The 23428-nt window shown below is 36.6% G+C and overlaps 1 protein-coding gene across 3 annotated transcripts in view; it reads right to left on the bottom strand.

The window, feature by feature from the left end:
- Positions 1-23428, bottom strand: part of LOC122571704 (tyrosine-protein kinase Src64B) — an 84310-nt gene that overhangs the window by 60475 nt on the left and 407 nt on the right. The gene's annotated exons all lie outside the window — the stretch shown is intronic.

Here is a 23428-nt window from a genome sequence, read left to right as displayed (position 1 = left end):
ATGGTAGAAGAGATTTTTGGTTCATAAAACTGAAGAAAGTCACGATCGTTCCTAAGAAGCTTACACATAGAGATTATAGTGAGAAGGGTAGTTAAATTGATTGGTAGAATTGAGAGATACTTTGTCTATGCCTGGAGAAATTGATAGAGGTGCTAAGCGTTCGTCATTGTGGCTCATTCGCTTGATAATGAGATGGACTCATAGCATCGAACACACGACTGGTTGTGTTCAGAACTTGTAGTTCGAGGATTTATAATTTCGTGCGGTGAATAAATCTAACGGTTTTATCGATGAGTAATAATCAGAGAACAAGATTGGTATGTAGATCGAATATAATAATAATAATTTAAAAAATAAAAGTTCTAACGCACCATTTTTACGGCTTTACTATTTTGATCGAAGCTGTTAAAACAGGAATATGTACAGAGAATGAAATTTTCAGCAAACTTTATAAACTCCGTTGAAACTGTTTATAGCTGCAAATATATTAAAAAAAAAATCGATTTCTCTCGATGATGAAGGTTCGTTTAAAAAAGAAACCCTTGGCAAAAAAGAATTAATAAGTTGGGCATGTTCGTGTAAAACGAGCCCGTATGCAAATAACGCGATTAAAGCGGTTGAAAAAATGGGGTAACGACCTGCACACATCGTCGACGTCGAAGTAACTCGCGCAGATAGGCCAGAAATAATAATCCATGGCGAAGGTAAATGCACGAAGGAGAGGTTGAAAACGTGTCGTCGACACGTGTTGCACGAACGATACGACTCCTCGTAAAATCATCGAACGCCTCTGCGAAAGCCCGTGAAAACGATCCTGTTCGCGACCGATTGGCTTTTAAAGCCACGATGAAAATGCGAGACGCTTAACTCGACGTTGATTGTGCTTTAAATATAGGTAGAGTGTTAGCAGCGAACACGATAAGAAACGATTTAATTGCGTAACGGTACCATTTATGTATACAGTTTCCTGAAGAAGTTCCTATGAAAAATTCAACGTGATATTCGAAATTCGTGATGTTAGGTTGGTGCAATAGAAAATATGTTGCAGCGCGACAGATCGTTCATGCGAACTTTTACTCGACTGCCTCGTAGAGCAACTTAATGCGATCGAGTCTTTTTAAAACGTTCTGGAAAGGACCAAATTAGGCTTGTAGACTTGTAGAAGAAACGAGTGGCTAGTGAAGTTCTGGCGATAGACTGATTCAGACTGACGATAGAAACGATGTTTGAAATTAGGCAAGTTGCCGATCGTGGACACTCGAATTTCCTGATTTCGTATTTTCTCGAGATGGAGGAGATGGAGAGAAGAAGTGCTTGGCGAGTGTGTGTTTCAAAGGAGCCACATCAGGTAGCGAAAGGCCTTGAGGCCTGATCAATAAAACAAGAAAGCGAGCTCGGTTTAAAGGAAGAAGAAAGATATAGCAATTCCGTAAAATTTCCTGTCATTGGACTGTCCTTGGTTATAAACAGTTGTAGTTTCCTTAAATTATTTCTAAAGACTCTCAAAGGTTTTATAATTGTATTGTTGCGTTGCAACGAAATGTGTGTTTGAAATTTTCACTAAAACACCTGAATCAAAAATCCTTCGAATCTCATTATTAATAGTTGATTTTTTTTTTAATGGAAGTGAAGTAAACAATTGTTTATTTGCAAAAAATAAAATAATTTTAATGAAATTTTCATTTAAAGAAGATGAAAAGAGATATAGGTATAAAAATTAATCTGAAAATCGTGTAATTTTCAAGAAATTACACTTACTAAAGAAGAAGAGATTATATTCAACATGCACAAAAGCCTAATACAATATCTATATTTTCTTGAATTTTTCGCTAATTTTGAAAAACTACTTCCATAAGAGATACGTAAGTTTTATTTCATGGTAATATCGGCGGAAATAATATTTTTATTCTTTCCTCATAAAGAAGAGTTATTGTTCATTCTTATGGCCAGTTGTAATCCGAATGTTCGCCACAAACGTCTATTTCCATTTTTCAAGCGTAAAACCAGCCGATGAAACTGGCTCTTCGTACTTTTTTTCTACCTTAAATATACTACTTAACAAGAAGTTTCATAGTTTTACACTTTAAAGCGCGAGCAGTTTGAAACTTCTAATAGTCGCATTTACCGGTGGGGATGATGTGAAAGAAAAAGGAAGAAACATTCATTAAAAGAACGAGAACGACAACCTTTGCACCTCGAAGTAAAAAAGTAACAAAAAAATCCAATGATTCTCGTATTCAACGTTTCTCTGCATAAATTTTCGAGCTTTCTGCTTCCAGTCCACGTATTCGTTTGCACAATCCTAAATCTCTTATTCATTAGGTAATCCTAGTCCATAACATTTTCTGATATATACCATTAATATCTAACAACATTCAACTTGAAGGTACATATTCTCATCAATAGGGCTTCATCATGAGCGAGTATAGAATACAAAAGTAGCAATATCATTAAACGTTGTAGGTACACTTATCATCCTTGAAACGTGCCAAGATCCCTCCATTCCACCAATAGAAGGCAAACTACAACGCTTGTCCCTTCGAAGATCATGTTTTATTTATTTCCTTCGCTTTTCCGGTTGCTGACGTTTCAGCATTCTCAATCTACCTTTTCCTTTACCTATATGGTGTGTGTAAAAAAAAGTACCTAGCTAGATTTCTTATTTATATAACTTTATAAAATAAAGAATAATAGTAAAATAAAATAAAATAAAAGTAAATAATATAAACAATTCGAAGTGTATACTATTTTTAAACTATTTAAGAACCTGATCTATCTGTAAAACTATAAAATATGTTTATATAAATCTATGAAATTCCCACGAAATATGATAAATTACACAGCCATTTTGTTCGCTCAAAATCGGCAATTCAAACGTTAAGTTACATTTCATTTCGATAGCTTTCGCCGCCAAGAAAATCGCAATCACTTCGTCATCATTATCATCTTGAGCAATGGTAACGCGCGATGTGTTCTACGGGAAGGTAAATCGGCGGAAAAATTTTTCCATTAACTCGTCTGCATTACACCGGCTATTTCCTTCGTCCTTTGTTTCCCTATCTCGCAATTTGTTCACCACCTTGATATTACACGATATCGCAATTCGCAAATACCATTGGACGTCTACCCTTTTCCCTTTCAACCCCGTACCTTTTAATCCTGTCTTCCCGTCTCTTAAGCACGCAAGTCTACAATCGCTTTCCTCGTTTCATTTGCAACTGGGTCGCAGACCTTGCCACAGAGAGAGAGAGAGAGAGAGAGATAATTATCGACAAATCGATTAAGAAAAATATGCAAATTCGAAATGATATAAACGACCTCGTATCGGAAGTACATATCGTGATTTTTCATCAATCTTATCTCACCAACGTTTTGCTTACCTTTCCCGTTCACTGTTACGTCAGAGACAAAAATGTCTTTGTCGTGAATCATTCGGTTATCTATAATCACATTATACTATACGTTAAAACGAATAATGTAAATATAGTATATTGGAAAAAAAGGAAATTACTGTGCTTCGAAGTGATTAACGATGAATTCACTTCTGTGTATGAAATATTTCTGTTTACCCGAGCATTTGAATCATCTGCGCTTCTTTGCTTTGATAATAGCGTTTATTGTAATTTGAAGTTCAAACGACTGTTTACTTGGAAAATCTAGCGAGATGATGTCGAGTAATATTTAATATTCTGAAGATATTCCGAAGAATTTCTTAATCGATCTTCACCGAATATTTGTAAAAAGTAATTTAAACGATCACATAATACTTAAATTAATACTATAAAAGAAATACTTTGCATACAAGGATTGATTGTAAGTAGTTGATGCAATTATACATTATACGGTAAACTTGAAAAATAATTTTCTTCCATCAATTCTTAAAGAAAAAACAATTACAAACGCATTTATTATTTGTTGGTTATAGGTAAGAATATCACAAATGTTCGCTAGAAGATCTGCCTGTATAAATACAACGAATTTCCACCAAATATTCACACAAATAATTACACCAGTTGGACAAGGACAATTTCGAGCGCAGCATATCGAAGCCAAAGAAGGGAAGAATGAAACGTGCCGGCCCATCGAAAATCCCTTGTGGCCAGACGAGGCATATGATCAAAAATCCTTCATTTGCCCGTCCGTTACTCGGTATGCGGCACGAGAGTACGAGAGCGACCACGGACACGAGACAATAGGACACACTCCATGCAACATGTGTTACCAGTCGAGTAAAAAGAAGGAGAGAGGGACAGGGTATACAGTGTTCCTTGTGTCCCTGTATCCTTGCGCTATGCTGGTAATACGGACTGCGTGTGCACGAAAGTGACGAACAAGCGGCAAAAATCGAAGGGCCAGCTGGGCCAGTCCGTATCCTGGGCCCATTGTCAACGTACTTATTACGATCGTCCATAGTGAAATTGCTGTTGTATACCATCCCTTGCATCATACAAGCTGCATACAGGCGACATGATGGTACGTCGTACGCAATTTTCGTTTGCAAGATTATTATTATTACAATAATAATACGACAAGTTATTAATACATCTCAAGTATTACTTCTAATCGAGCATTAAGTACGATTGTCTGTATCGATCAGTTTAGAAAAATGTTGTTTATAAACAGCTACAACTTGATAATCAAACAAGCTGAGGGTTGCTTAAAAAAATTGCTTCATAATGTTCGAACGATACTAGATGTCCTCCAAAGTGAATTTTACGTTGCCTTAATATTCTGCGGCTCATAATAATCTAAATACTCTATTCTATTAAATAATATTATGGTCTCGTAATATTCTAATGAAGAACAAAGTCACTATTGGAATTTTGAACACCACCTCTCATAGGTATCCGAAAATTTCCAAAATGTATAAATCAACGAGAAACTGATGGTCAAAAACAATATTTATTCCGCGATATGTTCAAGGTGGTTATTCGTGTTGTATACTACGTAACTCTTCACTGAATTTGTCCAATATAATCGTGGCTATCGTCCCTCGTTCGAATGCTAATGAAATTTCAAAATGTTCTATATCAACACGTACTACAATATACACGTATTCGGTTGTCCGAAAAGTTTCTTTCGTTTCATAAGGTGATAACAAATGAACAATTTCTGTTTTATATTATTTTATTGAATTAGGTATGATCCATTTCGTTCTATTTCTATTATTATATTCGTGCATAATTCAATGAACTAATATAACACGAAAAACATTGTGCGTTCGCGGGAAGACGCGATCTCGAAGAAGCGCGCCAACGGGAGTCGTAAATTCTCGTTACGATTCGAATAATCGACGCCACGAATCAATCGATCCCTTATTTCGGTTAAGATAATAAGGATAGTTGAATGAGTATAACGCTGATATTAACAGGTTATAATACATATTTTCAACGATCCAATAACTTCAATATTTGATACAATTGTGGGTATGTTGACTGCCAAACTACGAATCAGTACGACCTGAGACTCGTTTCGTGTTGGCGACTGTGATGAATGATTTTGACTCGATTGACTGTATGTTACTCTGTCGATTGACTGTCTTCGACTTGGCGACTCTGATGACTTAACTTCTGGCTCCTTCTGTTCCTCCAACTGTTTTTAACTGACTTAGACTGTTACTGTGGAACCAGTCTAGAGATGTGGTGACTGTTCTGTAGTTGTCGCGCAGGACCAGAGGATAAGTGAAGTTCGTTCTCGTGTTATCACGGAGGAAAGCTCGGGGTGAGTGTGTTTGTTGTATGAAGAAAGCGGATTCGTTGCTCACACTTTTCGTTAGGAAAGTGAGGGTAACGATCCGCGATGCGCATTGGTTATGACCAACGTTATGAATGAAGATAGGAGGAGGAAGTCTCCTACCAACGTGGCTCATGGGTGACATTGTTCATGGGAAAAATCAGCTTTTCCCGCTTTCTCCGTGATTTTTAAGAGCGAATAATAAACCTAAGAACTGTTCTAAGGACCAGCCATAAACCGAAAATACTTGCAGGATTAAGGATTCCGTTAAAAAGATTCTGCTTATGGTTCCTTAGGTTTATGAAGGATCTGTACAACGATCCGTGGGCCTTTGATGGTCAGACAATGTGAAGGACGTCGCACGGACCATCTCGCGCGACGTAACAGTCGATGTTGAAATACTCTCGTGAGCCAGTGATACCAACACCTGGCACTCGGAAGAAATTCCGCATTTAAGGGACGTGTATGATTTTTGAAGCATATGTTTAGCGAAGATTGATAGCGCGAAATGCCGCACCCGCGCCACGCCGGCACCGAATCGAGCACGTGCGTGCACCGGTGAAAGAGAGATCGCGTGATGAGGTGTCATCAGCCTGGCGATGCTCGGCGACGCAGGCTAATGCTTCTAGCGTGTCGTAGTGAGCTTGAAGCGTCGCGCGTGGTTCCATCCTCTATACCTATACTCTATAGTATTTAACGCGGTGCAATGCCGCGGTGACGCTTTCAACGGGAAAAACGCGAGCCTTTGAAAACGAAGGAAATATGAATGGGTGTCGGAGTACTGAATCGCGCGAAACGAGGAAATTTGAACGGAGTGGCGGGCATTTACGTTCGAGTAGACGGGCAAATTTTTGTGATACGGACAGCAGCGTGAAGGAAATACGACTTTTTCGTTTTTTTTTTTTTTTTTAATCATACCTACGTGTCCTATTTTTAATATTCTTTTTCAGAATTTTTATTTGTTATTGTATCAGACGGTGAATGTACAGGGAGCTTCAGAGATCGTGGTATGGTGGGGAAGAGTTTTTATAAAAATATAGATTTCCACATACGACGACTTTGGTTTTTGAGAGGAAAGACATTGAAAGACGATTATGCGAATATTACGATCCTGCACCGTTTGTCGACTTTATGGAATTTAGTTCCAGTTTCAAGAGATTTAAGATCGACGGTAGCCCATGGAAAAAAAATGATGGACAATTTCGATTTCTTTTTCTGGGTAATAGCAGGATTGCTGGAACACCTAGCACGCTTCTATGTATGTGACAAAGTGAATACGGCAAAGCACGAAACATTCAACTCGTTAAAGCAACATTAAATCTGTGAACTGTACAAGACGATAAATTCTTTATCTCGGAGAAGTTTCGAGGGAAACCTAAACTAGAGACCATCGGCGACGAGATTACGCTACTACCCAGCAAACAAATTAGCGTTTCCGTTTATAACCTCAATGAAAGTTGGACACAACAGATAGCGGGTTTAAAATTATAATAAATTATTCTCTTCTCGTTGTATTCTAACTTAATCGTGCCTCGCTTAACCCTTTTACATCTGGCGATAAAGTATGTATCTCGTGACGCAACGTTATGGTCGAGATACTCTGGGGTTCATAGATACCCAAACACTTTGTTCGATTCAAGGTAACCATATTTATATTTGATTAACGTGAACACATGAATGACGAATTAATAATTAGCAGCAGAATTTACTATTCTTCTCTAGAATCAGTAGTTTAAATTATTTATCGAAAAATATAACAATAATGTGTCTTAGAATTTTAATCGTTTACATTAAAAACTATTTATATTCTGCTGCTTAAAAGCTATCGCTTGCATTAACGTCAGAGTACTTCCCATCAGTTCAGAAGAAATAAGACCTATTTGCATTTTAACTGTCCGTAGTCGCACATCGAACTGGACAGTTTCAATACACGAGGTCTTTTGTCTCGCACGTTAATTTAATAAAAATACGTCAGTGTATTAGTCTCAAAAATATATAATAGCTTTTGGTAACGTTTTATTAACCATCAGCCAGTCAGAACAAAATACGAAATGTTGCGTAAACCGCGAAATCGATTCGTTTCTCTGCTACAAATGTTCACGATCCTTGGTAATTCCAGTGTTCGTAAAACCATATAGAATAGATAAAAGAGCGAAATCGCGATCGTGTTAGCGAGGCGTATTATCGAAATCTTTCTCGAGTCCGGGCCAATCGTGCACGAGAAAGATCGTTTCGAAACGAACGTTGAAAGCAGCGAGAACATCGACTGTCGGACTGGAATCGAGTCGAGAACGGATCGAAGATGCCAGCTGACTCGCTCCGGACGGCGGAACGGCCGCATTGTCGACGAGATTATTGCCCGAGCCGTCGATGAAATTGTACCGTTCACTCGACTCTGTCAAGCACCCACTCTTCGAGCACGGGATCGCGAGTCGACCCTCGCCACCGACCCTCTTTCAACCACCCAACCCCTTTCGACCAACGAGATTTCCAAGTTGTTGCGACGCTGATCGTCCGACGAGTCGACGCACTTGGAAAAATGCATTTAGAATATCGACCGATTCTCCAGACGGACGAATAAAGGAGAGGAGCTTAATGTAAACAAGAAACGAGGATGGAAAGGGTTGACGAACGTGGTGTTTCATTAAAACCTTGGACATTTTGTAGAAACTCGATGCACGATAAGAGAGACGTTGACAAGTGGAGGGAATTGAAGAACATTCACGATGATTTCTAATTTGGAATCCTCAATAATGCAGAATAGACTGGTAGATTACGTATGTATGTATACTGAAGTATTGCAATACTTGTAGTTTTATGAACGTATTATGTGTGTTATGCGAAATATTCTAAGTTGTTGTTATGACATTCTAATATGATGATTATATATTGCTAAAGTTTGAAACAGACCTGAAAAAATTAGGAATTGGAAGATATTTGATACAAATAAAAATTCTCGATTACAAAAAACTAAAATAAAATACATCAAACTTTCTAATCATAATTAATCTCATATTATCATATTTAGGATAAACCCAAATCTCTATTATACGTGCAAAATAAACCTGAATGGTCTGAATATGTACATTTCAATTACTGCAGGCCATCCATTACGTTCGACACACCGTTAAACGTATACAATACAATTATTTGCATTCAATACAGTTTCAATGAGTCTCTACCTCTTCTATATCTATTCATTCTACTCCTGCATCACATACCGGCCCACAAAAGAAAGCAACAGTTCACCGATATACCGTATCGTCGGCAAATAAACAATCACCCTTCCCCAATCCCCACATATGTATATAACTTATACGAGCCATATAGTAGCAGTACTCGACTGTGTAGCAATCGTAACAATCGACAAATCGGCTGCAACTTGTTAAACCTAAGCCTAACGAGCCTCGACGACAGAATACGACGGCAACGTTCACCTCTCGCCATCCGACTAGTTTCGTCCTTCGCATTGTCGCACATGGCTTGCTCTGACTATACAGGATGTTACAGAAAATTAAAGTTAAAGTCCAGGGACTTTATCCATCGATTAATTGAACTTAAAAAGACATATGGAAAATATATTTATATGTAAAAATTACATATAATACCTGTGTATAAACCGTCCGTATATAAGAACTTCGTACAAAATGTTTGTATATCAGAAGCGTATACGAATATTTATATGCAGATCAATTCTTATTTCGTGACTTTTCCATGAGCCGAAAATATTTCTAAAACACTGTCATTTAATATTTAAATTGATCCCTTCAGGATTTAAAATGACAATATCTAGTTGCCCCCTATCGAAAGGATTAATAAACACAGGTTGATGAATATCGTTAACTTCCGAGTTATAAGATGATTCTAGTTATGAGTTTGAAGTAACATAAAACGTATGACTTTATTGCGCGTCTATCTACAACTTATCGAGTGGGTGGTTAGATCGAAGAAAGTAACCACGACAGACATTAACATGTACAGTAATGTACAGTAATTGTACGATATCGAAGGTAACAGAAGAATATACAGTCTTCTTTTAAACTAACACCGCATGATTTTAATTTTATTATTACTACACCAATGAAATTTACTCGTTTCGATGAATATCGCGTGCTCCTAAAATCTGCCCTACCTTTTTGAAACAGCTTCTATATACGCGACAAAGATAGGAAAGGTGGGCGAGAAAAAGACAGTGAGAACAGAGCACGAGGAAAAAAGGGCAGGTGAGAAATATTCTACGTGCCATACGCTATACGTGGGCGATTCGCTCGATTAATCTAACGCCGCCGTGCTACACCTCCGCCTGAGTCCGCTCGTTATTACGGTTAAACTGTACCCCGGCTGGACGTAATACCATACAGCGGTGGATAGAAGTGGAAAACGACAGGGGAAGTTGGTGGTGTCCTTCTGCTCGACAGATAGGGAAGAACGTTCCTCTTCTTTCCAACCGACGAGGTAAACCTTTCTCCCCTTTCTCTTGGTTTACGGACAACAATTACACTTAATATCCCTGGCGAATTATTATTTCACGGCTTTCCGATAGAGACATTGTAAGTTTCTCTGACGTCGATGCTTTTACAGAGAGAGAGAGAGAAAGAGAGAGAGAGAGAGAGAGAGAACTACGACAACTCTCAATCAATAATCGTAATTGGTGGCGTCGTCGCTGGAAAATGCCGGTGAATATTCGTTAATTTTCCGCGTGCGCTCACCCACTCGATCGCCCGACAGTTTAATTGGAAGTATCGCGTCGGAACTATTACGAAACGGATCGAGTGTAAATGAAAGCTATTTGCTTCGACCTTGCGGAGTAAGGGTGGTTATTTTATTCTCTGAAGACAGAGCTGTATCTTTGTTCTTAGGTCAGTTCCGCGCGAGATGCTTGTTTAGAAGTAAAACACAAGAAAATACGTGGTACAGTATATTCATTTATAAAATAGGATAATTTCGTGTCGACCGTTCTTTCCTAATTGGAAAACAATTATAAATAGATAGCTATAAACAACTATAAATACCTATATTGTATTTCTTACACAAATAGAAGAATCGAAGGGCTCGTATCAAAAATATTCCTTGTTAGTCTCTGCTTCAATGGAATGGAGTGGTAGAAGACACTCTATATAGCATTCTTAACTATTACTCAATAAATTGCAATATTATTAACAGGCTGCACTTATGCATTTATGGAAAATTTTAATGTACAAAAACATACAGATTAGATAGAGATATGCGTACATCGTCATCGGTACAATACTTACGAACATATTTTATATCTATACCTGTATACATACACAGTAGTGTTTGTATATTGAGTAAATCAAAGAGAAGAAAAATAAAACGGGCATCCAGAAACAGCTCATAAGCTATGGAGTCGAAAAATCTAATTTTGAAAATGTTCGTCTGTTCGCATTGGTATCGCGTGAAAACTACCGAACGGATTTTGGTGAGGTTTTCTCTGTTCTATAGCTTAGTGTCCACGAAAGAAAATAGGATATGTTTCGTCTCGATCCATTTTGTAAAAGCTGAGAAATAGCCTGCCATCTGAGTTGTATACATTCCGAGATCGAACCCTTTTATAATTTAATATTGTTTACTCCGGAGAATAACCTAACTGTTAGTACAAAAAATATGTGGCTATTCCATTCATGAAAAATTCATCCGCTTAAATATTTTTTCCTACGTTAGTAGTCCATGTGGACAAAAACCAGTAGATACTTATAATGATAAAATATCCGTATAAAACCAGTCTTACGATTAAATTCTTATATATATACAGTAGGGATAAAAGGTAGAGACGCGAACGTGTTACCGGTACGCGGATGTTACCGTGGATCACACGATTCCTTTATCGCTTTCTCCTTTAACACGCGTACGATTTTCTGTATGATGGGTTCGTGTCGAGGACAGCACAATGTGCCAGCAGGATCGCCCACGAGAGAGAGTCTCTCGATAATTCAACGGGACAGGGCGAAAAAAATCAATAGTACAACTACCCCGATGGGGGAGGAGGTCCCCTAACTCTAACGTGCATATATAGACGCCACCGGGGCCAGGAACGCTTTTTCCACTTCGTATACTTAATGAGCACGGCAACCTATTTGCGCAACGCGCATGGTTTAACACTCGACGATACGACGAGCCGTAGGTCAAGCGATCTTGCATGGTTTTTCCTTCCTTTTCTTTTTTATTTTTTGCTCCATTTTTTGTTTCGTTCGTTGGTGTTTTTCTTCGAACGAAGACGAAGAAAAATAATAATTTTGGTGTGAGAATGATAAGGGGAAAAAGGGGGATGGAAATAGGGGAAATTCTGATTGAAATTCAGATTTGTTAGAAATTGGATTTCTTGTGAGTGGGATCGTTTAAGAGCGAAGAAGTATAACGTGCATTTTATAAACACGATAACGTTCTTTCCATCATTTTCCACGCAATTATATTTTTCTACGTTAAAGAATATCTTACAATTGGTTTGAACAAAACATGAAAAAAATCGTATCGGTATATGTGATTTTTCGCTTTAATTTGATATCGAATAATTCCATATTAAAATGATAAATTTCATTTTATATTAAGAGGCTTTTATTTAGTTGTGAAAAGCAGTGCTTTTGATCACATTGATACATTTGTATGCACGCGTGCATTCGATTGTCCTGGTATGCCCACCATAAACGTTCTTGGACCACATTAGCAAGCACGGTGTCCATTAATGGTGGTTAATGTTATTCATACCGCGTAAGGTAACTGTAAATATTAGGCGAACGAAGAGTGTTTTCGCAAATGAATCGGTAATTGCGCGTGTAGTGAGGACGTAATTAGATCCGTGAAACGTAGACGTGTTGTAATGTTGATAGAGTGAAGTACGAGTCATACGAGTGGAAGAAATATGCAAAAATTATACATATTTCTAGGTAACGCTGCAGAACGAAGACATCGCAAATTTTACTACTATAAAAATAAAATCAAAACCAACATTCTAACTTAATTTTGATTTTTCTAATGGGAAACACGATGCACATACAAATTGAAATCGATTATTAAAAAATGATAAACACAAATTTAAACAAAATGTACCTGCATTTTTAGGTGAAAGAAACACGAACAGGGATATTACAAATTTTACCAATGAGCAGCAAGAAAATTCACGCCAATATCTCAATCTGAATTTAATATTCATGAACTAAAATTGATTAGTTAGACAAAAAATACGCTTCATCTGTAGATCAATCTCATTAAAAGCTCTTGCCGTACTAATTATTACCAACTTCTTGCTGAAAATATAACAATGTCAGTCAATCATTCAAGTTGACACGTTGTAAACGTCGTCCTAGATTCGCAGAACTTTCGAATAGCCCCCGCGGAGCGTGAGAGGGCGTAAAGCATAGCGTCTAGCAAAGAAAACAATTACGTCCCTCGGAAAAGTTTCGAAAACGCGGCGGAACAGGCGGTGGAACGTTGGCCTGTCAAAGGGCTTTTCATCAAATTTCTGAGGTAAACAGTCCGGGCGCGGTATGGAAGCAGCGGGATTCTTATACAGCGGAACACGGGAAACGAATATCGAGCAACGAGATCGACCGAGCCGTGAGAGAAACGCGAACCTGTCCCTTTTCCTTCGATAAAACGGCTCAAAGGAATTCCTGTGCACCTTGTTTCTCGTTAGGAAAGCGGAATCGCGAGGCGCTCGCGTCAAAGAACATTATTTCCCACCGTGAAGAGGAGAGAAGAGAGCGAGAAGAAAGGAAGAAAATGTGATAAGAGGCCTCGAAGCTTTTCGTGCCACCGCTTATACACAGGAAACGAGAGAGAAAGAGAGAAAGAAAATCAGGCAGACTTGCATGAGCTAGCAACAGCGGAACGAAACGGAACGGAAGCGTTTTCTCTGCGTGACGCGCGCGTAAAAGTGCGTATCGATTTGTGAAAGCGAGAGTGATGCGAGTTTAGGAGCTATTGCAAGATAGGGTGGTTTTTTCAGTCGCATAAGCTTCGACATCTTAAAAGTCAATCTTCAACTTTACATAGAACAATGGTAAGAGCCAGCGTTCAGTAAGTTTAACGCATTCGCGCTTATCGTTATTTATTCTATGAACACGGGAATAAATGATCAAAATTACTAAATATATAGCGAAAGACAAAAATATTCGTACAATCGATCCATTGTGTAATATTACAAAAATGAAAGGAAATAACAATTATTGTATTTACTTAGGTAGACGAAGTGATTTGATCGGTTGCGAAAAGGAACAGAAATTCTTGAGGGAATAAAAATTGTTCATAATCAAGTTTAACGAGTTACGAGGCAAATTCATTTTCAGATCTACCCTGAGCAAGCGAACTGCACGTTCGAGCGTCAGAACAAAGTGCAACGTGTTCTTAACGTTCATTTAATCAACTTAATAGTTTAAAATCTAAAAAGGCAAATTACTTTCTTTGACTCAAATAACTCAAATATTCTACACTTTATTCTATATTTTCTTTCTATTTTTCGTTTTGTTTCTGTCTTGTCTTTCAGAAAGTTACCGTCAAGCTCGACGCGATGAATCTCGTTAACTATTTCGAGGGTGAGCGAACCTAAAATAAGGATGGTTTCGAAGGACGCTTCACAAGGGACTCTGAACAACCCCTGGAGATTAGGGGCTAGGGAAAAAACACAGGGAACGGACCGACGATCGATTTTCCCGAAGGTTTTTCATCGGAAATCGTCCTAGACGCATTGTTCGTTGCCCCGTTTCTCCTGTCTTTGATCGACGTTGCAGCCACCAAACGGTTTAATCTTCGAACTAACTACATCTGCCGCGTTGTTAAACGCGTATTACATATACGTATTATAATTAGAATAAATGCCCTTATAACTTACTAGTCGATTTAATTTTTTGGTGTACAGGATATATTGATGTTTGCTAATAGGTATATTTATATGTCGGGTTATCATTGGAGTTAGGGGCGTATAGCGAATCTTCACGCGAATGGGTCATCGTTGTTACGTACTATAGATGGTATTTATTGATACAAATGTGATTATTACAGAGTTTAACAAGTAATAGCGGCGATTGAATAATCGAGATATCGATGACAATGAATTTAGGTTCGATAACGAATCCACAGCCAACGGGATGACGAATGCGATTTGATACACGATTCTGGTGTCACTCAACGTACTCGTCCACTATACAAGTAGAACTTATCGGACTGAATCTCAGTTCAAGTGGAACTGCTCTTATATACTCCTCTCCGTACCTCTCTGTACCCCTCGGATCGATCTTTGTTTTTAAGGAGAGCTACAAAATTACTCCATACCTCTGTTAGGTACACGTCCCTCCCGTGACCGTGGATAAGGTCAGCGACTCGTTATGTCACTTTGAGCCCAAGCCCATTGTCATAAATCTCGGGCACCCATACTCAGTTTAGATCATAAACAACTATTTCTCAGTTTTATTATTTAAGTACAGCTACAATAAAAAGTCTGGACTAAAGTATTGGGGACCTTCCCAGACATTCCAAAAGAAAGGCCCCGATGTCCTTTCATCTCCGACATGTATTTTCTAGTATGACAAACGTTTAAATGTATCGTATGTTGGAATAAATTCACGCTGCCTCTGGAATAATCGAAGCTATACGACATGGGTAGCGAAATTTGACAAATTATCAGCAACGGTAAGTCTTATGCGTAGCATCGTCCATACAGGAAATACAGCGTCGCAAATATTGCAAATTGCAAATTACAAGTCGATTATTTCTTTGCCTTTATAGGAATCGAAATCCCGATAGAATAAAATGTTTCTATACGTGATTCTTTATTCTAGACTCTTCTATTTAAGTAGAAGAACTAAAATGACAATTATAGAAACAGCTATTCTATTGATAACGTAGAATTAATCGAAACTGGCACAATTTAACGTGGAATTACCAAGTCTGGATATTGTTTTATATGGAATGATTGGGTACTGGCCACGTTCGACGCTCGATAAATCGATTCTTCGCGTTTCAGCATCTCCATTGGCCGAGCGAATAATTGAAAAGCTAGCCGCGTCAATAACGTGCGGAATGATATTCGGTGGTCCATGGACCGTCTATCTACGAAATTGTTCGAGAATACATATTTTGCCCTGTACAAAAGAAATTGTCGCGTCTCGTAACTCGCGCTTTTGTACATGCTCGATGTTGCGTTCGACAAACACGCCATGCCGCGTGCTCGACGAACAAACGGAACAGGGCAAATATGGGGGTGCAAACGAGAAAACAGGGTGATTCGACGGGTAAAAAGGAAAATAAAAATTACGCGTGAAACACCTATCCATATATGTATCAGATACATTCTTTCACAAGGTCTTTTTTTTCTCTGTAACGATGATTTATTTTTCATGGTGATAAACAGATTGCGAGTATTTATGAAAATTCGTATCTTTGTCGTGGTAATTAAGGGAGTAGAATTTAAATAGATATTTTTACGTTAGATGTTCTATTCTAATCTTGAGTTTCGTTTCTGACGCAGATAAACAGAAATGGCAGACGCAAGAAATACGTTTGTCATAAATATATAAGTCTAACTATCTGGCTACTTTATCATTTGCATGATAAAGTTCCTTGTAGAATATATAATTTTATGTTTAAAAATGTTACTCGCATCGTGAATAAGAATAAGTCACGCAACTGGAGTAACTACTAATTTCAACTTAACGTAGATAGATCAAAATGGCAGACAAAGATGACATAAAGATATGGCTCAAGCATGCAATACTTTTATTACTTTTACGAAAACATTCTTTGTGGGATGCTCAGTCTGATTTTCGAAAATGTAAACTCGTATGTGTAAAGATCTTGTTATAAATACAACATTGTATTGTAATTATCCAATTTTCCTATCAATTTTATAGCAGAATTTCTTGCAGAAATTTCCAATTTTATCTTCGAAAGTATTATTCGCGTCTTGTTGACACGAGTACATATCTACCTAATAAGAAGAACTGAATTGTATGAAAAAAAAAAAAAAAAGAAAAAAACGTAGTAGACAGGCGTTTTCGAACTCAATTTCTATGAAATATCGTGCTCGCACGAAAGAAGCTGTTTCACGTATTCGGCATGTACAAAGTATCATCCTGTTCTCACTTAAATCACAATTTTTTATATTCCATCGTACATCCCGCGCTTAATGAGAATGGAAATTAAATCTCATTTCAGAAATGGAAGGGAGCTACGTAGAGTGATATATTATACCAGCAACTAAAGTATGAAACCATTTGAATTTGTTGTTTGTCCCCTTTATGGCGGACTAGCATACCTCATCTGATTAAACCGGCGACGATGTGCTATACTGATATGACTGCGTCCCTATTTTAATTCGTGAAAAGTAGATTTCAAAATGTTAAAATTATTCGTACTTTCATAAATATAAATACCTATTATTATTATTATTACTATTTAAAACGAATAAACAACATATTTTTACAACAAACGAGAACGCAAGGATTACAGTTTTGAAGAGATTTTTTCGTTAGAAAAAATACAAAAACGAACGTTGTACATCCTTTTTAATGTTTCCAACGAAGATATTTGCATAAATATAAATATACATTTTTACTATTTTACATTTTGCACGTAATTCATTTATCCGTGTTTCAGTAACATTCGCAAATCTTTTCACAGGAATAATCAAACTCAATATTCTTATATTGTATTTTTACTTATCATTATCTGGTCATAAAAGGAAAACAGAAAGAAAATTTTAATATCATCTCTTCGACCATTTATCGCCTTTTTTTGTATAGATGAACAAATACTCGACAACAAGCGTAGCGAAGAAATAAAAAGAGAAAAAGGAGGACAAATTTAAATCAAAATTCCGTATCCTTATCTGAGAACGCGACTACGAGCAGCTCGGCCAGGGAAACACGTGGAATTGCCTACTTCCGCGATACGAATGCCACTGTAACCGAGTCGATGAGGCCTCCAAGGGCACAAAGGACAGTTTCGAAGGAAGGAAAACTCGAGGCCACGTGTCCCCACCCTCTAAATCGCGACTTTCGACGGATAACTGGCACGAATCCAGTGGAAGCGTTTGCACGACCCGCGTCGACCGGAGGTGCTACGTGGATTAGATTTACACGCAGTTCCGTCTAGCGGCGCAACAACCATGAATAAACCAACGAGCAACGAAACTTATATTTATAACGAGCCACGTTGAAACACTATACAACGGTTAAGTTAATATAAAAGATTCCGTATGCAAACAGGCTTTGCAACTTTTCGGATGTATCAAATAGATTATAGTGATTATATGTGATTATATTAGATATAGATTGGCTTATATTATATCCGAGAAAGGGGAATCGCGATTTTATTAGACGTTTTTATCGACAATTTTATCAGAATTTTGTACTATTTGTTTGCAGTGCAAAACCATGTTCCGTATATAAATGGAAAAATTATGTGAAAGATATAAAAATGATAAATTATGCTATTTTATGTACGCTACGACGAATTTATCACAGCTTTCGCGTAATGGTGTAGCGATGATTACCGTTTTACTTGAATTATGAATTGAATGATCGCGATAAGTTAAGCTAAAGTTTCATTATTTCATTTCTAAATACTCCGTTTCTTTGTGCACGCGTACCGAGCGGAAATTCAAAATCGATTTTCTCGAAAACAAAGCCTCAAACGAAAAATTTTCATTCTATATTTCCCACTTCTTTTTTCGCGTAGAATCACCCCCTTTCCGCTTGTACCACCAATTACCAACCACCCTGTATATTCTACATTTTATACTATCGTAATATGTTAATAGTATAATACTAGCTACATATATTGGTCGTATCAATAGTATTTTACTATATCTAATCCGATATTAGGAAGCTGAGTTCAAAGCAATCTTATATGGACAAAAGCTAAAGCCAAGGATATTATTGTCTTTTATAATTTCATTAACAAATAACTTTATAAGTAACGAAAGATTTCTCGCATAAAGAAGCTGATTCCGGATTTCTAAAGGAAGAACAAAGTACGTACTTTCCTGATTTTCGAAAGTTAGTGTAATCGTTCATTCGCGACAATGAAAGGCACGAAAAGATCTCCCCTTAATGGGCGCGTTTCAGTGCTAAATGGCGTTGCTCGTGAAAAGTGGTGTTTTGCATTTAAAACACGCTCGAATAGGACGAAACGCAAAGAGAATATTTCGAGAAATCGTAATAAAGAAATTCTTCCCGGCTATACCGGTTCTTCTTTTTATCCGACAACTTCTAGGGAGACCGTCTTAGGGCAATGGGGAACATAGTCATTAGCGAATGGAAGGCTTAAGTGACTCGACATGATCTCTACGAGATCACCGTCATAATTTGATCATGAAATATCTAATGTGTTAAATCGTTGCAATTAATATTATTATCGATTTTGTAAGAACGTGCAGTAAGAAAAATGAACGATACATCATCCATCCTTCGACCATAGAGAAATTTTTCAATTTGATCAAGTTGAGATAGAAATCTTCATATTCGTACGATCGAATTTCTCAAAAATTTCATTTTCTTCGATAATTTTTGAAAAAATGATTTAACTCATCAAGAATCAATAATGTATTTAATCAGATTTAAGAAGATTTCAGACGCAATCCCACGCATCTTCCAGATATGTACAGATTTCGTTACAGTGATATTTTAGTTCCAAGCTTCTAACGCTGTTTTTGACGTAAGCCTATTCAGAACACCGACACAAATTCATCTTGTCGTATTTAAAGATACTTTGACGCAAGTATCGTTCTTTTAAATGTCGCTGGTGGGCGGAGAACGCTAAGTGTCTGTAGCGAGACTAAAATGGTTTTGAGTTAGCCATGCCTGATACATTAACATCTTTACTTTTTTCTTTACTTCGTTCACGTGAAATCATACGCTTTCGTCTTTTCCCCGAACATTTTCTAAAGTATGTCATTGCTTATTTCTTGCAACGTAATGCACAGACCGTACGATGAATACAGAAAAGATAAAGCAACCTCTTCGACGAATGTTTCATTCCGTTTCCAAGATGTTGCTTTAAAACGCATGATTGTATTATACGTGTGCTTGTTACCTCGTTGGTTTGATAAAATAAAAATGAAAGATTAAAAAATGGTAACAGTAATAGTTATAACGTTCCTTGCTATGAAACGCGTTTTCGAAGGTTTTCGTTAGCGATCATTTTACTACGAACCTATAAAATTTGTTCCATCAACATTTTATACAAATATTTATCCATATTTCAGTAATATACACACATTTTTTTAAAGAGAAATAATTAGAATTGAGGGTAGTGTAACCCTTCGAATTCACACATTTTTTATTAAAATCAATAATTAAAGAAATGGATGACATTTTGAAGTTTGACTATGACAAAGTAAGAAAGGAAAGATAATATGGAAAAAGCTAAAAGATTTAAAATCAATTCCAGTACGTAGTATCATGATACGCGTACATATTTGGAGCCATCATCGGTTAACTGTATTTTAACCATTTTAAAAACCACGGTAAAGATAGTAGTAATAATTAGACTGCAAATTTCTATGCAAATATCCAAATTACAGTACACATTTTAATATTTAGATAGTAAAACAAATTTCTGCTTAAGTTCCATTTCTTTAATTGTCACAATCTAACGATCGTAATAATAATAAATAAATAAATAAATAAAGAAGAGATTCCTTGGCAAATTTCTAGCAATGGCAAAGCAACGTAAAATCGCCTATTGTCAGAAATGTACTATAGCTTCGATGACCTTAATCGCGAACAGTGGCAAAACAGTGATTATTCCGAGATAGAAAATGCTGCTTGCATCGTCATACTCGCTCTCCCGTATTTTTATTAACGATCGCGATGCTTTCGCATTCGATTTGTTCAACTGGATATTTTAATGTTCGCATAAATTTTGTTTCAGCTTATTTCTTTTCATTGCCTTCCATAAATAGAAAAGCCTCTTACGAATTCGATATTATTATTACGAATTAGAGGCATTAACAAAATGTCAGAATTTCTCATTTCGTTAATTTCAATCTTTCATTTACATATTTATCGAGCAACGTTGTCATTCGAGTTCGAATGAAAAACTCTACCATTCGACGAGTTTATAACGTGAAATATGTGCTCTGATACGATATGAAACAAATCTGCATACCGTTCTGTGTAAACAATCATCTGTTCAGAAACAGGAACCTAAAGTACATTATTCGTCGATGCTTTCAAACTCGAAATACATTTTATGCAACAGCATGGCTCGACGGACTCATGGCAGAGAATAGGATTTTCATAAAACAGTCAAATGATCAATTTACATTCCTTTATTAATGGTATTTATCTCTACTATGGCTTTTGAATTTTTATAAACTCTCGTTTTGATAAACAAAAGATTTTTTTAGAGTTTGTAGAAAAAGTTTAATTGTAGCGTGAAATTTATTAAATGTATCAAACTTTTTAATGATAAAACAATATACAGTTGGGTGAAAAATTCCCTAAATAATAATAGATAAACTACGGCAAATAATGTACGATTTAAATTGTTAACGTTAGAAAGGTGAATCGAAAATAAGGAAGCAAATTTGTTGAAGTAAGGCTTCTCTTTCGATAAAATCAATTTTGAAATTGTATAATTCCGATAATGTTAAACCAATACATACTGATAGCCAATATCGATAACGAATCACTAGACTTATACTAAACTATAATCGATAACATTAACGTAATGTTTAGGAATATAAGCACGAAAGAAAGATATGACACTTAAATCAGACTTGCATACGAAAAATGTTCATCCTGATATGGCATTTTGTAATCTTTTCTTTATACAGATATCTAAATTTTTCACACAAACGTACGAAAAATTCCAAACTAAAATTATATTGTCAACTTGATATATCATATTTACCATTATAAGAAATAAATTACCATTTATACAATATCTATTATTCAAACAACGCTAACTGATAACGACGATAAAACGTTTTATAGATATCCATGAATCGTGTTTCGGAATACGATCAGTAGTTTGTAGTATGAGCGTTTCGTAGCACAATGTTATCGAACGTGAACGATAACGGTCAATCCACGTTGCAAAGTAGGCGCGTGCGGTTCTCCGGTGAAAGCTCGCGAGCGCAATGTCGCACGCGCGTGCCGGCGACGCCACGCAACGACAGATTTACAATTAAAGAAAGTTTACGGCATGCGCTATGGCCATATACCTCGCTATGATTCCCCTGTGCGTGATTTCTGGGCGGACCGACTCTATCGAATCGAATATCCCCAAACTAGATACCCAATAAATTACAAAATTTATATCAAAGAAATTAAGATGAATGATATTTAAAAAAAATATATAACGCAAATATTCCCCATAAATGTACCTTAGTGAATATCATAAAAATCCTCCAAATATTTGCTCTTGTAAATCTACATTTAAATTTCTTAATGGAAAACTATGATTCTATAATTTCAATTGTCTCTGTATTTTTAGTGATAATCATTCAAATTATTCAAGCTATTCAAATTTGAATTGTAAATCTATAAAATCTCTATTTCGACTATTCTGATTATTTCCATAGCTCTAGCGTTGAATATCACATTTCTGAATCGAAATACATATAAGGTTGGGTTGAAAACCTTGAATATATACGCCATTGTAAATCTATGAAATTTCTAGGGAAAATTACGAATCGATTATTTCGACTATTCCAATATTTCTAGTCTTAATCATTCTAATCTCATACACGCCTTGCAAACTTTTAAAATGCCAATGGAAAGTTATGAATTAATCATTTTGATTATTCAGGTGATTCTAGGTCTAATCTAAGACTAAAGTGCTAATCGCGCCTATAACGGTATACATATGAACCGAACAAACGGCCGTTCCTCGTAACAAACCGAGAAGGATACGCATTATTGGCTCTCTTACTTTCGTCCTCGTCATTGCCTCCGTTCTGTTTTTCACGGTTCACTACCGAGATCATTCATTGACAACAATGTTGAACGATGACGGATGGAAAGTAGGCGAGATTCGATGGGTGAAAACTAACCGAGTTTATAATAGGTTCGTGGGACGCGAAACTATCGAAACTCAACTGTAGCTGCGACGATAGCGATTATCGTTTTGTTCGATTCCCCGTGAACATTTACGGCAGCCACCGTAAAACGACCGAGCGCGTTGTAACACGATAGTACCACCCGTTTACGAGATGTTAGAAACCCATTGGCAACTAATAAATGAGATTTAAATATGCATCTATTTTGAGTAAGCACTATCAAAGATATTCTACGTTCTTTCGATTTCTTACATTAAAATAGATGACGAGTGCACTATTTGTTTTACGCACAGTTAGATTAAAATTTAGTCACCGTTTTCGATATATTTTGTCATCTTCAAATGTGCTTTGTATCTATATAATTATATTATCTATATAAAGATGATTTTATACATTTCAATTAGAATAAGTTACAATATAATTTATCAAACGTTGAATTTGTCAATTACGAAAGAATACTACTTAATTACTACAAATTTTCACTACAATATTTTTTATCGTACCACTCACTATTTATCTCTCTACGTGAAAAGCACTTGTTTTGATTCGATACCTTCTGTTTACAGTTCTTGCAAGGATATCTTCCAACACTGACACAAAATATTATTTCGACTAAAGACTCGTGTAAATGAACTATTATAGAAGATGAACAAAATATAATTTGTTAAAAAAAGA

The sequence above is a fragment of the Bombus pyrosoma genome, linkage group LG10, assembly GCF_014825855.1.
Source record: "Bombus pyrosoma isolate SC7728 linkage group LG10, ASM1482585v1, whole genome shotgun sequence".
NCBI classification, from domain to species: domain Eukaryota; kingdom Metazoa; phylum Arthropoda; class Insecta; order Hymenoptera; family Apidae; genus Bombus; species Bombus pyrosoma.
Note: the sequence above shows the minus strand (reverse complement) of the source record. Positions and strands in the feature narration are given on the sequence as shown.